At 50.0% G+C, this 12,459-nt stretch overlaps 1 pseudogene; it reads left to right on the top strand.

The window, feature by feature from the left end:
* The first annotated feature begins 2,423 nt into the window (after positions 1-2,423).
* The window catches only part of LOC135888202 (E3 ubiquitin-protein ligase TRIM39-like), a 178,338-nt pseudogene continuing 168,302 nt past the window's right edge, over positions 2,424-12,459 (top strand).

A 12,459-nucleotide genomic window follows, 5' to 3' on the forward strand; every position in this document is an offset into this window, starting at 1 on the left:
CTGAACTACAAACTTCCCCTGCCTGGCTCTGCTACAGGGCTTGAGCCACATCACTTCAGATCCCCACCACACCAGCTCCAGGAATAACTGCTGTGCTGTATGCGAACCAGCCCCTAGCATAGGCATGACCAATGCTTTGCCGGCGGGTTACACAATGATTTGCAAGTCATCAGTCAAACATCTGTGCTCAGAACTGTGGGCTCCTATTACCAGCTCTGGTGTGGTGTAACAGGTAGTGACAGGAGAGCCAAAGAACAGATTCTTGACGTTCTCAGACTAAAGCTAGTGGGGCTAAGTAGCTAGAACATGGAGACCCTGGTTCTATGCCCCATTTTAACTTCAGTGACCTTGTGATACTTCTCTGGTAAATTAGGAGTAAAATGGGCTGCAAAGGTGTCCAATACTAGACTGCCTGCTAGGGCTGGGAAGGTAAAGTGAGAATTGTCCTCATGGACAGGGGTGGCAGGTTTGTAGAAATGTTGGTGGTGCCCAGAACCTGCCCCCCACAACTCTGCCCCCCACCTGCCTAAGGATCTGGAAGGGAGTTTGGGTGGGGGAGGGGATCTGGGGGGCAGGCTCTAGGATGGAGTTTGTGTGCAGGGTGCAGGCTAATAATTATAATAATTAATGGAGATATCCCATCTCCTAGAACTGGAAGGGACCTTGAAAGGTCATCGAGTCCAGCCCCCTGCCTTCACTAGCAGGACCAAGTACTGATTTTGCCCCAGATCCCCAAGTGGCCCCCTTGAGGATTGAACTCACAACCCTGGGTTTAGCAGGCCAATGCTCAAACCACTGAACTATCCCTCCCCCCTGGGAGCTATCCCTCCCCCCTGCCCCAAGTGCCCTTGTGGCCAATAGGAAGCTGCGGGGGCAGTGCCTGGGGGTAGCAGCATATGGAGACTCCTGGCCCGCCTTGCCTAGGAGCCCCAGGTAAGTGCCGCACCCCCTCCCAGAGCCTGCACCCAAACTCCCTGCCAGAGCCTGCACCCCTCATTCCCTCCTGCACCCCCAGAGCCTGGCTCCATGCACATTCCCACACCTTGCCCTCGCTATTTCCCTATCTGTTAACTCTGCTGTTTTAGATAAATGATGGCACTAAATTAGGGGGCTTTCCATGGGGGATAGGAATTTAAGGCCTGAGTTCTCAGTGGCACAGTATTGCCAACCCCAAACTCTTGAAAATCATGAGTCAGGACCCCCAAAATGATGATTGCCTTTTGTGAGACTAAAAAATAAAAATAATAATAAATGTTGAGTTCTTTCTATTTGCCTTCTGACTTCTCAGACTTTAGGCTGACTCAGATCACATTTTAAGTTTTTTCTCTGCAACCAAGAAAACTAGAAACTTCCTTTGTTTAGGTGTCCCTAAGTTCTGTTTGCCAAAAGCTGGGAATGGGCAACAAAGGATGGATCACTCAATCGCCTGTTCTGTTCATGCCCTCTGGGGCACCTGGCATTGGCCACTGTTTGGAAGACCGGATACTGGGCTAGATGGACCATTGGTCTGACCCCGTCTGGCCATTGTTATGTTCATGAAATTCATCATAAAATCATGAATGTTGGCAACACTTTTGACACTACGTCTCCTTTACACTGAGGCAGAGCTGCCTTAGCGTACGTTAGAATCAAGCCTTTGAAACACTGATTCCAGCTTAACCAATTTTTTTGGCCTGTGAATTGAATATCCCTAGACTTGAAAGGATTAGATTTTATCGGTAGATGTCAGTAAATGTTGATTTCACTTTGCACACACAAACTGATTAAAAAACATTTCCATTGATAAGAACTGAAATTTACAAATAGGTACTGTAAGAAAAATGCTGCTTGAGAACTTACGAGAGTTTAATTTAAGGATATTTACGTAGCATGTTTTGTCATGAGATGTTGACAATTTGTGTTTTAACAGTTACACTTTAGCTTTTTGAATCTGTGTCTACTGTCATAAAATAATTGTCTGACTAAAATATTGTCTGATCCCCCCCCCCCAATTTCCCACAACTGTGAACAATAATATTGATAAAAACTGAAACTGTGAAAGTTTAAATAGATAAGATTAATATTTATTTGTAAGAATGTTTATATATTTATCAGTCAAAATTACATATTAAATCAAATGAATTCTGCCAAGCCTAAATATCACTCCTTAGACACGCAGTTCTGTCAGCTCATCAGGACAAGGGGAAGCTGATGTCCATGTGAAGCCCCAGTGACCCCCCACACCAGCAGAGGGGGCTGATTGCAGGATCGGAGCCTTATTGGGAGATTGCTCACCAAAGCTTCCAGGACTGGAATGTTACCAGTGATCTGGCTCCAGCTCCGCAAACAGCCTGAGTCAGTTCCAGGAAGGGAAACACCCGGCTGCTGCTGCAGGTGGGGCATATTTCTGAGCTCCCAAAAGTGAGACTAACCCTGTTACGCTGTCCAGAGGGAGCCATGGCCACAGATAACCCCGTGGAAAGTCTCCAGGAGGAAGCTACATGCCCCATCTGTCTGGAGTATTTTAAGGACCCAGTGATTATAGACTGTGGGCACAATTTCTGCCGAGCCTGCCTCACCCAGTGCTGGGAGGGATCGAATACAGACGTCTCCTGCCCTCAGTGCAGAGAAACTGTGCAACAGCGAAACCTCAGGCCGAACAGGCGGCTGGCAAATGTTGTGGAAAAAGCCAAACGGTTGAGTTTACAGGCAGCAAAGGGAGCAGAAGGAGAGAGGGTGTGTGGGGAACACTAGGAGACTCTGAAACTGTTCTGTGAAGAGGATCAAAGTTCTGTCTGTGTGGTTTGCCATCTGTCCCGGGATCACAGAGATCACACGGTGGTTTCCATGAAGGACGCTGCCCAGGAGTACAAGGTAGGGAATTGCTGGCAAGTTTAATGGGTAATAATTTTGGATTTTTAATTACAGGCTGATTTCACTGCAAGTTACCTGGCACAGGTGTGACACATCATTAAGCTCTGTAAAGCCTTCATTGTACAGGAGATGCTATCACAAAATTAATGATCTGGCAGTGTGGCGACAGAATCAGAATATCAAGTCTTAAAAGATACCTATGTGGGAAACTTTTCTCTGAGTTTCTGAATGCTTTTCAACCTCAGCTTCCACTGCTGAAATAAGGGGACTTTTTACACAACAGCCGGTGTTAACCATCAGTGAGGTTTAAATCACAAGAGCTGCAGGCCAGTCTAGGTGAGTGTGTTATTTTGAGACTGGAGAACTGATCATTTAAATATCAACACTGTTACTTATTTCACTCCCCATGTGAGAGCAGAGAGGGAGAATTACAGCTCAGCACCATTTATTGCCAGGGACGCCTCCTTCCAGTGCCACAAGCAGGTGATGTTTGGGAGATGCCACCTCTTATTTCCCCCCAGAGAGCCCAGTGGAGCCCAGGGGTACATTCTAGCCCCATGAGGGGAGTCCGGCCCCAGAAGCCCCTTAGAGCCAATCAGCAACTCCATCCTGTTTTGAACAATGCACCATCCACTGTGAACAGATCATGGTGTCTCCTTTTGGTTACTCACATGGGCTGAACTTATTTTGTGGGTGGAGCTTCAAAGAATCCAGCCACCTCCCCCCCTCTCTCTCCCCTCCCCCTGATCCCTGCTCATTTACGAAGCTGTTTTGCTGGATGCAAAGGCTGCTTTTCCACCTCCTGTCTCTCACTAACCCCAGCTGGCTCCCTCCCTCACTGCTTCCCTGCAGCAGCACCACAGGGGTGTCACCGAACAGCACCCCAGGAGCTCTCAGCAGCAGCTGCAGCAGCAGCCTGGGCACTTGGGCAGAGAGGAGGACAGAACTTGAGGGCTCAGAGAAGAGAGAGTGAAATGGGGAAATTTCTGGAGGGGGCTCTGGGGGGCTGCCATGGGTGTTGCACAGAGCGGCGCTGACGGGGCAGGAGCACGTTGCTGTGCTGTGTGAATGAATCACACGCTGTCAAAGGGGAAGAGAGCCCTGGGGTATTACAGCTCTGGAGCAGTTATAATTATGGGTGGCATATTCCCCCAGACCGAGTGTGTTCCCTGTTCCTCACTTACCTCCAGCCACATCACAGCTTTACCCTGTACAGTTAATGGGACTGCGCTGGCTCAGGTGCTCAGCTGCTGCCTGAGGGAGGCCACATGGGAGCCTGGACAGACGAGAGCACAGTGGGGTCTTGTTCCTGGCCTGGGTCTGGGGTACTGTGGAGCGAGGTGCTGTGCCAACCTCTTCACTCTCACCGGCTGGAGGGATCGTTCAGAACCTTCCCAGCTCTTTCCCCTCTGGCCTGTGCTCAGTGATGTGAAGCTTTAGCTAAAACACAGGCCTTGAGAAGTCCTGAGTGTCTGCACGAAGCAGATCCCCTGCTCTGAGACTGGCATCTCTGCTCCCATGAGGCCTTTGGGGCCGGCACAGCTGAGTCTGCTGCTCGCTTCCAGCATATTTACTGCTCATTTATGAAATACCAATATGGACAGTACTGTCCCACCCATCGGACAGGCAGACTAATGGCTGTTTATCGCACACGATGCCCCTGCAGGTGAAACTCCAGGGAGCCCTGGGCCCTCTGAGAAAGGAGCTGGAAGAGGCCCTGGCTCTGACATGTAAAGAGGAGGAGAACCACAGAGTGGCAGGTGGGTGTCTGGGTTTATTCCTCCCTGAGCTCTTCCCCCTGCAGCATTCCCAGGAATGAGGGGGGGCCGTCCAGGATGAAGTTATGAACCTGCTCTGGTTGTTTGCTCTGTTGCACAGGCTTGGTGCCGGCCATGGGCAGCGCATGCCTCCAGCATTGGGGAGGCTGGGTGAGTGTACCTGGATCATCCCCTGTGCCTGGATTATCGCCCTGCCCACTGGTCCACCCCCATTTGGCCTCCTCTCCCGAAGCCCTGCCCACACTGCACTCCTGTTCTGCCCCATGCCCCGCTCCCACTCAGCCCCCTCCCCAGAGGCTCCCTGCTCACTGTTCACTGTTGCAGCTTGCTCCTCTCCCGCACCTCATAGGCTACAACACCGTAGGCACCAACTCCAGCCCCAGAGCACCCATGAGGAAAATTTAGTGGGTGCTCTGCACCCACCGGCAGCCAAACTCCCCTCCCTGCTTCCTCCCCTGAGCGTGCCACGTCCCTGCCCCTCTGCCTACTTCCCAGCGCTTGCCGCTGCCAAACAGCTGTTTGGCGGCGTAGCAAACTCTGGGAGGGACGGAGGGGGGAGGAGCGGGAACACAGCATGCTCAGGTGAGGAGGCGGGGAAGAGGCAGGGGTGGTTATTTGAGGAAGGAGCTGGAATAGGGGCAAGGAGGGGGTGGAGTTGGGTCAGGGCAGGGGTGGAGTCAGGGTGGGGCCACGGGGTAGAGAGGAGTCAAGCACCCACAGGCGTGAGCAGAAGTTGGCGCCTATCCCCCCCCCCTTCTGCCCCACAGGCCCTCTCGCCTGCCGCTTGCTCCTTTCTGCCCCCTCCTGCCTTAAGGGTGAGTGACAGGGGCAGAGAGGAGCAAGTGACAGGGCCCCCCACACAGTTGACAGCCAGCAAGCGGCGGGTGCTGTGGGCTTTGGGGAAATAGCAGGAGCGAACGCTCCGTGTGGAGCACAGGCAGCACTCTAAAGGCGGCAGGTCTGCAGCCTGCCCCCAAAGGGAGTGGTGCTGCATCCTGTTGGGGGAGGCTGAGCCTTCCCTGGCCTATGGTACCTCCCATCCAGGGTGCTGGCAGCATCAGGCTGTCTCTCTGGTGGGGATCTCAGTGCAGCAGCTCCTGCAGGCAGAGGGGGAGGGGCAGTTCCTGGCCCTTGTACAGTGGTGCAGACCCACCCCTGAGATCTCTGAGAGGGGCAAATTCTCAATATTGGGTGCAGTGTTTTCACTATTACATGGCTCCTGTTTCCCTCCTGCACATGAGGATGGTGTGTCGGCTGCTCCAGCCATCGGTTTTCAGTGGCCTCCACGACAAAGCTCTGCAGCTTCTCTGCAGCCTGGAGGAAACAGATTGTTCCTCCTCGCTCTGCACCCACAGACACTGGAGCTGGGAGGATGATTTGCCCCCATGGGTGAGGTTCAGAGTCACTCAGCTGGCTGGGCTGGGGCGATGCTGGGAGCTGAGCTCTTCTGTACATCAAACCCAGTTGTGGGTGTGGAGCTGTCAAGGCTGTATCCCCACTTTGAACTTTAGGGTACAAATGTAGGGGCCTGCATGAAAACTTCTAAGCTTATCTACCAGCTTAGCTCTGGTCCGCTGCCACCATCTCAAGAATTCCCTCCCTGGGAAGCCTTGAGAAACCTTTCACCAATTCCCTGGTGAATACAGATCCAAACTCCTTGGATCTTAAACAAGGAGAAATTGACCCTTCCCCCCTCCTTCCTTTCACCAACTCCTGGTGAATACAGATCCAAATCCCCTTTGGATCTTAAAACAAGGAGAAATCAATCAGGTTCTTAAAAAGAAGGCTTTTAATTAAAGAAAAAGGTAAAAATCATCTCTGTAAAATCAGTATGGAAAATAACTTTACAGGGTAATCAAACTTAAAGAGCTCAGAGGACTCCCCTCTGTTTTAGGTTCAAAGTGTAGCAAACAACGATAAACACTCTAGTAAAAGGTACATTTACAAGTTGAGAAAACAAAGTAAATCTAAGACGCCTTGCCTGGCTTTTACTTACAATTTTGAAATAAGAGAGACTTGTTTAGAAAGATGGGGAGAACCTGGATTGATGTCTGGTCCCTCTCAGTCCCAAGAGCGAACAACCCCTTAAAACAAAGAGCACACACAAAAGCCTTTCCTCCCCCCAAGATTTGAAAGTATCTTGTCCCCTTATTGGTCCTCTGGGTCAGGTGTCAGCCAGGTTACCCGAGCTTCTTAACCCTTTACAGGTAAAAGGATTTTGGAGTCTCTGACCAGGAGGGATTTTAGTACTGTACACAGGAGAGCTGTTACCCTTCCCTTTATAGTTATGACACGCCCCCCAAATCACAGGTAGTGTTGGACGTTCGGTTCCACACTGGCTGTGATTTCTTCCTGGAGTTCTAGGAGAAAACAGAGTTAACAAGACACATGTACCTTTAGACATACTACTGATTATATAAAAACTAACAATATTTTTTATTACAAGAACAATTGTTAACCAGTTAACTCTGGGAAACTTTCCCGGGAGAGTGCATCAGCCACTTTGTTAGAAGCTCCCGAAATGTGTTGTATTTCAAAATCAAAATCTTGGAGAGCTAAACTCCACCGAAGAAGTTTTTTGTTATTTCCCTTGGCAGTATGAAGCCACTGTAGCGCAGCATGGTCTGTTTGTAGTTGGAAGCGCCGTCCCCAAACATATGGGTGTAGCTTTTCCAGCGCGTACACAATGGCGTAGCATTCCTTTTCGCTGATTGACCAGTGGCTTTCCCTCTCAGACAGTTTCTTGCTGAGAAACACGACAGGATGGAATTCTTGATCTGGTCCTTCCTGCATTAAAACTGCTCCCACGCCTCGCTCGGACGCATCTGTGGTTACTAGGAACGGTTTGTCAAAGTCTGGGGCCCTTAGCACAGGGTCAGACATGAGTGTTGCCTTAAGCTGGTTAAAGGCCTTTTGACACTTATCAGTCCACTGAACTGCATTTGGCTGTTTCTTTCTGGTTAGGTCTGTCAGCAGGGCGGCGATTTGGCTGTAGTGTGGTACAAATCGCCTATAATATCCGGCCAAGCCTAAGAAGGATTGGACCTGTTTCTTTGACTTTGGAACCGGCCACTTTTGGATAGCATCCACTTTGGCCTGTAGGGGATTTATAGTTCCTTGACCCACCTGGTGCCCCAGGTACGTCACTCTGTTTTGGCCTATTTGACACTTTTTAGCCTTAACAGTTAGTCCTGCCTGCCGCATGCGCTCAAAGACTTTTTTCAGGTGCTCCAGGTGTTCTGTCCATGAATCAGAAAAAATGGCCACATCATCGAGGTAGGCAACTGCAGATTCTCCCAATCCCGCTAGGAGACCATCTACAAGTCTTTGGAAGGTGGCGGGTGCATTTCGCAACCCGAAAGGAAGTACATTGAATTCATACACCCCTGCCTGGGTGACGAAGGCTGACCTTTCCTTAGCGGGTTCATCTAGTGGTACTTGCCAGTACCCTTTGGTTAAGTCTAAAGTAGAGATGAATTGGGCATGTCCCAATTTCTCCAATAGCTCATCTGTGCGTGGCATTGGATAGTTGTCAGGACGAGTTACAGCATTTAGCTTACGGTAGTCCATGCAAAAGCGTATTTCCCCATCTGGTTTGGGAACTAGAACCACTGGAGATGCCCATGCACTGGTAGAGGGGCGGATTATACCCATCTGTAGCATGTCCTGGATCTCCCTTTGTATAGCAGTTTGGGCATGAGGTGACTCCCGGTAGGGTGGGGTTCTAATTGGGTGAGCATTACCTGTGTCAATGGAGTGGTATGCCCGTTCGGTCCATCCTGGAGTGGCTGAGAAAATCGGTGCAAAGCTTGTGCACAGCTCCTTGATCTGCTGTCGCTGCAGACGTCCCAGGGTCGTGGAGACGTTCACCTCTTCCACGCCACCATTCCTTTCTCCTTCGTAGTAGACACCTGCAGGCCACTCCGCGTCATCTGTTTCCTGGGCTGTAAACTGGCAAACGTTTAATTCTCTGGAATAAAAGGGCTTAAGAGAATTAACATGGTATACCTTAGGCTTTATGTTGGAGGTGGGGGAGGCTATGAGATAGCTAACAGCTCCTAGGCGCTCCTGGACCGTGAATGGTCCTTCCCACGACGCTTCCATTTTATGGGCCTGGAGCGCCTTTAAGACCATGACTTGGTCTCCTACTTTGAAGGACCGTTCTCTGGAATGTTTATCATACCAGGCCTTTTGCTCTTCCTGAGCATCCTTTAGGTTTTCTTTAGCAAGGGCCAAAGAGTGTCGGAGGGTGCTTTGTAGGTTGCTTACAAAGTCTAGAATGTTAGTTCCTGGAGAAGGCGTAAACCCCTCCCATTGCTGCTTCACCAACTGTAATGGCCCCTTAACCTCGCGGCCATACACAAGTTCAAATGGTGAAAACCCTAAACTGGGATGTGGTACAGCCCTGTAGGCAAAAAGCAACTGCTGCAACACTAGGTCCCAATCATTGGAGTGTTCATTTACGAATTTACGTATCATGGCCCCCAAAGTTCCATTAAACCTCTCCACCAGACCATTGGTTTGATGGTGATGAGGGGTGGCAACCAAGTGATTCACCCCATGAGCTTTCCACAGGTTTTTCATGTTCCCTGCCAGGAAATTAGTTCCCGAATCTGTAAGTATGTCGGAGGGCCACCCTACCCTGGCAAAAATGTCTGCTAATGCCTGGCACACACTGTTAGACCTGGTGTTGCTTAAGGGTACAGCTTCCGGCCATCGGGTAGCAAAATCCATGAAAGTCAGTACGTACTGCTTTCCTCTGGGTGTCTTCTTTGGGAAAGGACCCAGAATATCCACAGCTACTCGCTGAAATGGGACCTCAATTATGGGTAGTGGCTGGAGAGGGGCTTTAACCTGGTCTTGGGGCTTTCCCACTCGTTGGCACACCTCACAAGACCGGACATAATTAGCAACGTCCTTGCCCATTCCCTCCCAGTGGAAGGACTTCCCCAACCGGTCTTTGGTTCTGTTCACCCCAGAATGGCCACTGGGATGATCATGGGCTAAGCTCAAGAGCTTTACCCGATACTTAGTGGGAACTACCAACTGTCTTTGAGGATGCCAGTCTTCCTGGTGCCCACCAGAAAGAGTCTCCTTGTATAAAAGTCCTTGTTCTACAACAAACCGGGATCGGTTAGAAGAGCTGAGAGGCGGTGGGGTGCTCCGTGCCGCCGCCCAAGCTTTCTGAAGGCTGTCATCTGCTTCCTGCTCGGCCTGGAACTGTTCCCTTGATGCTGGAGACATCAGTTCCTCCTTGGACTGTGGACTGAGGCTTGGTCCCTCTGGAAGCGATGCAGGTGCTGGGGCTGTTTCCATTGACTGTGAACCGCTGTCCGCTGGTGCACTATGTGGTATTTCAGGCTCTGGCTGAGCCTCTTGGGTAGGGTTATCTGCTGCTTCCACCAGTTCAGACTCGCTGGTGCCGTCTGGCATTGGAGTTGTAGACGGGCTTGCAAGCGCTGGACTCAGTGCTGGCAATGGTTCTGGTGCTGGTTGCGTTGCCAGTTCCGGTTCTGGGTCTCTGGGATTGGATCCACTACGGCTGTTGCAGTCGTTGGCAGGGGATCCGGTTCCACCACCGTTGTTTGGGTCTCTGGTAACACAGACGGGGCCCTGGTGGACGGCTCAGGAACAGGGATGGGGGTGAAAGCTTGCTTAGCCTGGCTGCGGGTGACTATTCCCACCCTCTTGGCTAGCTTCACATGGTTGGCCAAGTCTTCCCCCAGCAGCATGGGAATGGGATAATTGTCATAGACTGCAAAAGTCCACATTCCTGACCAGCCCTTGTACTGGACATGCAACTGGGCTGTAGGCAAGGTTACAGACTGTGACACGAAGGGTTGAATTGTCACTGTAGCCTCAGGGTTGATGAGTTTGGGGTCCACTAGGGATTGGTGGATAGTTGACACTTGTGCCCCAGTGTCCCTCCAAGCGATAACCTTCTTTCCGCCCACTCTCAAGGTTTCCCTTCGCTCCGAGGGTATGAGAGAGGCATCTGGGTCTGGGGATCTGTGGTGTGATTGGGGTGTAATGAACTGTAATCGGTTGGGGTTCTTGGGGCAGTGAGCCTTTATATGCCCCAGTTCATTACATTTAAAACATCGCCCTGCTAAGTTATCACCGGGGCGATGTTGGTTGATGGAGACTGGTGTGGTGGGGTGAGAAGGCGTCTGGGGTTTCCCTTGGGATGTGGGTGGGGCCTTGGGTTGTCCCCGGTGATAAGGTTTTGTTTCGGCTTGCCCCTTCTGATATTCGCTCCAACTGCTACTAGCTTTTTTCTTTTCTGTCACCTCCACCCATTTGGCTCCAATCTCCCCCGCCTCGGTTACAGTTTTGGGCTTCCTATCTAGGATGTGAACACCCTCTAAAAACTGCTCCATTTTTGCTAGGGAAAGCAGATCTTCCAGAGATTTAACATTTGCTCCTGATACCCAGGCATCACAATTTTTGTCAATGTGGTAGGCATGCCGGGTAAATGACACCTCTGGTTTCCACCTTAGGGCTCTGAACCGCCGACGGGCATGCTCGGGTGTTAGCCCCATTCTGAGTCTGGCCTTGTTTTTAAAAAGTTCATAACTGTTCATGTGTTCCTTAGGCATTTCAGCCACCACCTCTGCTAAGGGTCCACTGAGCTGCGGCCTCAGCTCTACCATGTACTGGTCTGCAGCGATGCTGTATCCAAGGCAGGCCCTTTCAAAATTTTCTAAGAAGGCCTCAGTATCATCGCCTGCCTTGTAGGTGGGGAATTTTCTGGGATGGGAAGTGGTACCTGGAGAGGAGTTGCTAGGATGGCCTGATGCATCCTGCTTAGCCTTTGCTGCTTCCAGTTCATGCTTCCTTTCTTTTTCTCTCGCCTCCTCTTTGGCTTTTTCCAGCTCCATCTTTCTTTTGTGTGCCTCCTCTTTGGCTTTCTCTTCTCTTTTATGGGCCTCCTCTTTGGCCTCCTCTTCAAGTTTTTTAATTTGAAGCAGTCTCTGATGTTTTCTTTCATTTTCTTCTGCTTCTAGTTTGGCCAGTTCTATTTTGTTAGCTACTTCTTTGGTAGTCATTTTTCTGTGTTTTTGTGCTGCGTCACCCCCTCTGCAGTTGACTGAAACTGGGATGTACTTAGCTCTGGCTGCTGCTGAGTTAACAGAGACTTTCTAACAAGCTACTCCCGAGGATGTAAAAAGAAAAAAAACAATTCAGCTTGTAAATTCCTTTTACCAGTCAAGTTTGTTTGCTTATTTGAACACTTCTCTTAACAAAGGACCTTGTTAAAAAAAACTTAACACCTCTGCCTTCAGGCAAGGAGAGATAAGATATGCGTCTACCTTCAGCTCTGCATTCCAAGCAGCTAGAAGGAAAAAAAAAATCTCTTACTGGCTTTTGGGTTTAAAACGATCTCCACCGCTGCGCCACCATGTCAAGGCTGTATCCCCACTTTGAACTTTAGGGTACAAATGTAGGGGCCTGCATGAAAACTTCTAAGCTTATCTACCAGCTTAGCTCTGGTCCGCTGCCACCATCACAAGAATTCCCTCCCGGGGAAGCCTTGAGACACCTTTCACCAATTCCCTGGTGAATACAGATCCAAACCCCCTTTGGATCTTAAAACAGGGAGAAATCAATCAGGTTCTTAAAAAGAAGGCTTTTAATTAAAGAAAAAGGTAAAAATCATCTCTGTAAAATCAGTATGGAAAATAACTTTACAGGGTAATCAAACTTAAAGAGCTCAGACGACTCCCCTCTGTTTTAGGTTCAAAGTGTAGCAAACAACGATAAACACTCTAGTAAAAGGTACATTTACAAGTTGAGAAAACAAAGTAAATCTAAGACGCCTTGCCTG

The sequence above is a fragment of the Emys orbicularis genome, chromosome 13 (genome assembly GCF_028017835.1).
Source record: "Emys orbicularis isolate rEmyOrb1 chromosome 13, rEmyOrb1.hap1, whole genome shotgun sequence".
Lineage (NCBI taxonomy): Eukaryota > Metazoa > Chordata > Testudines > Emydidae > Emys > Emys orbicularis.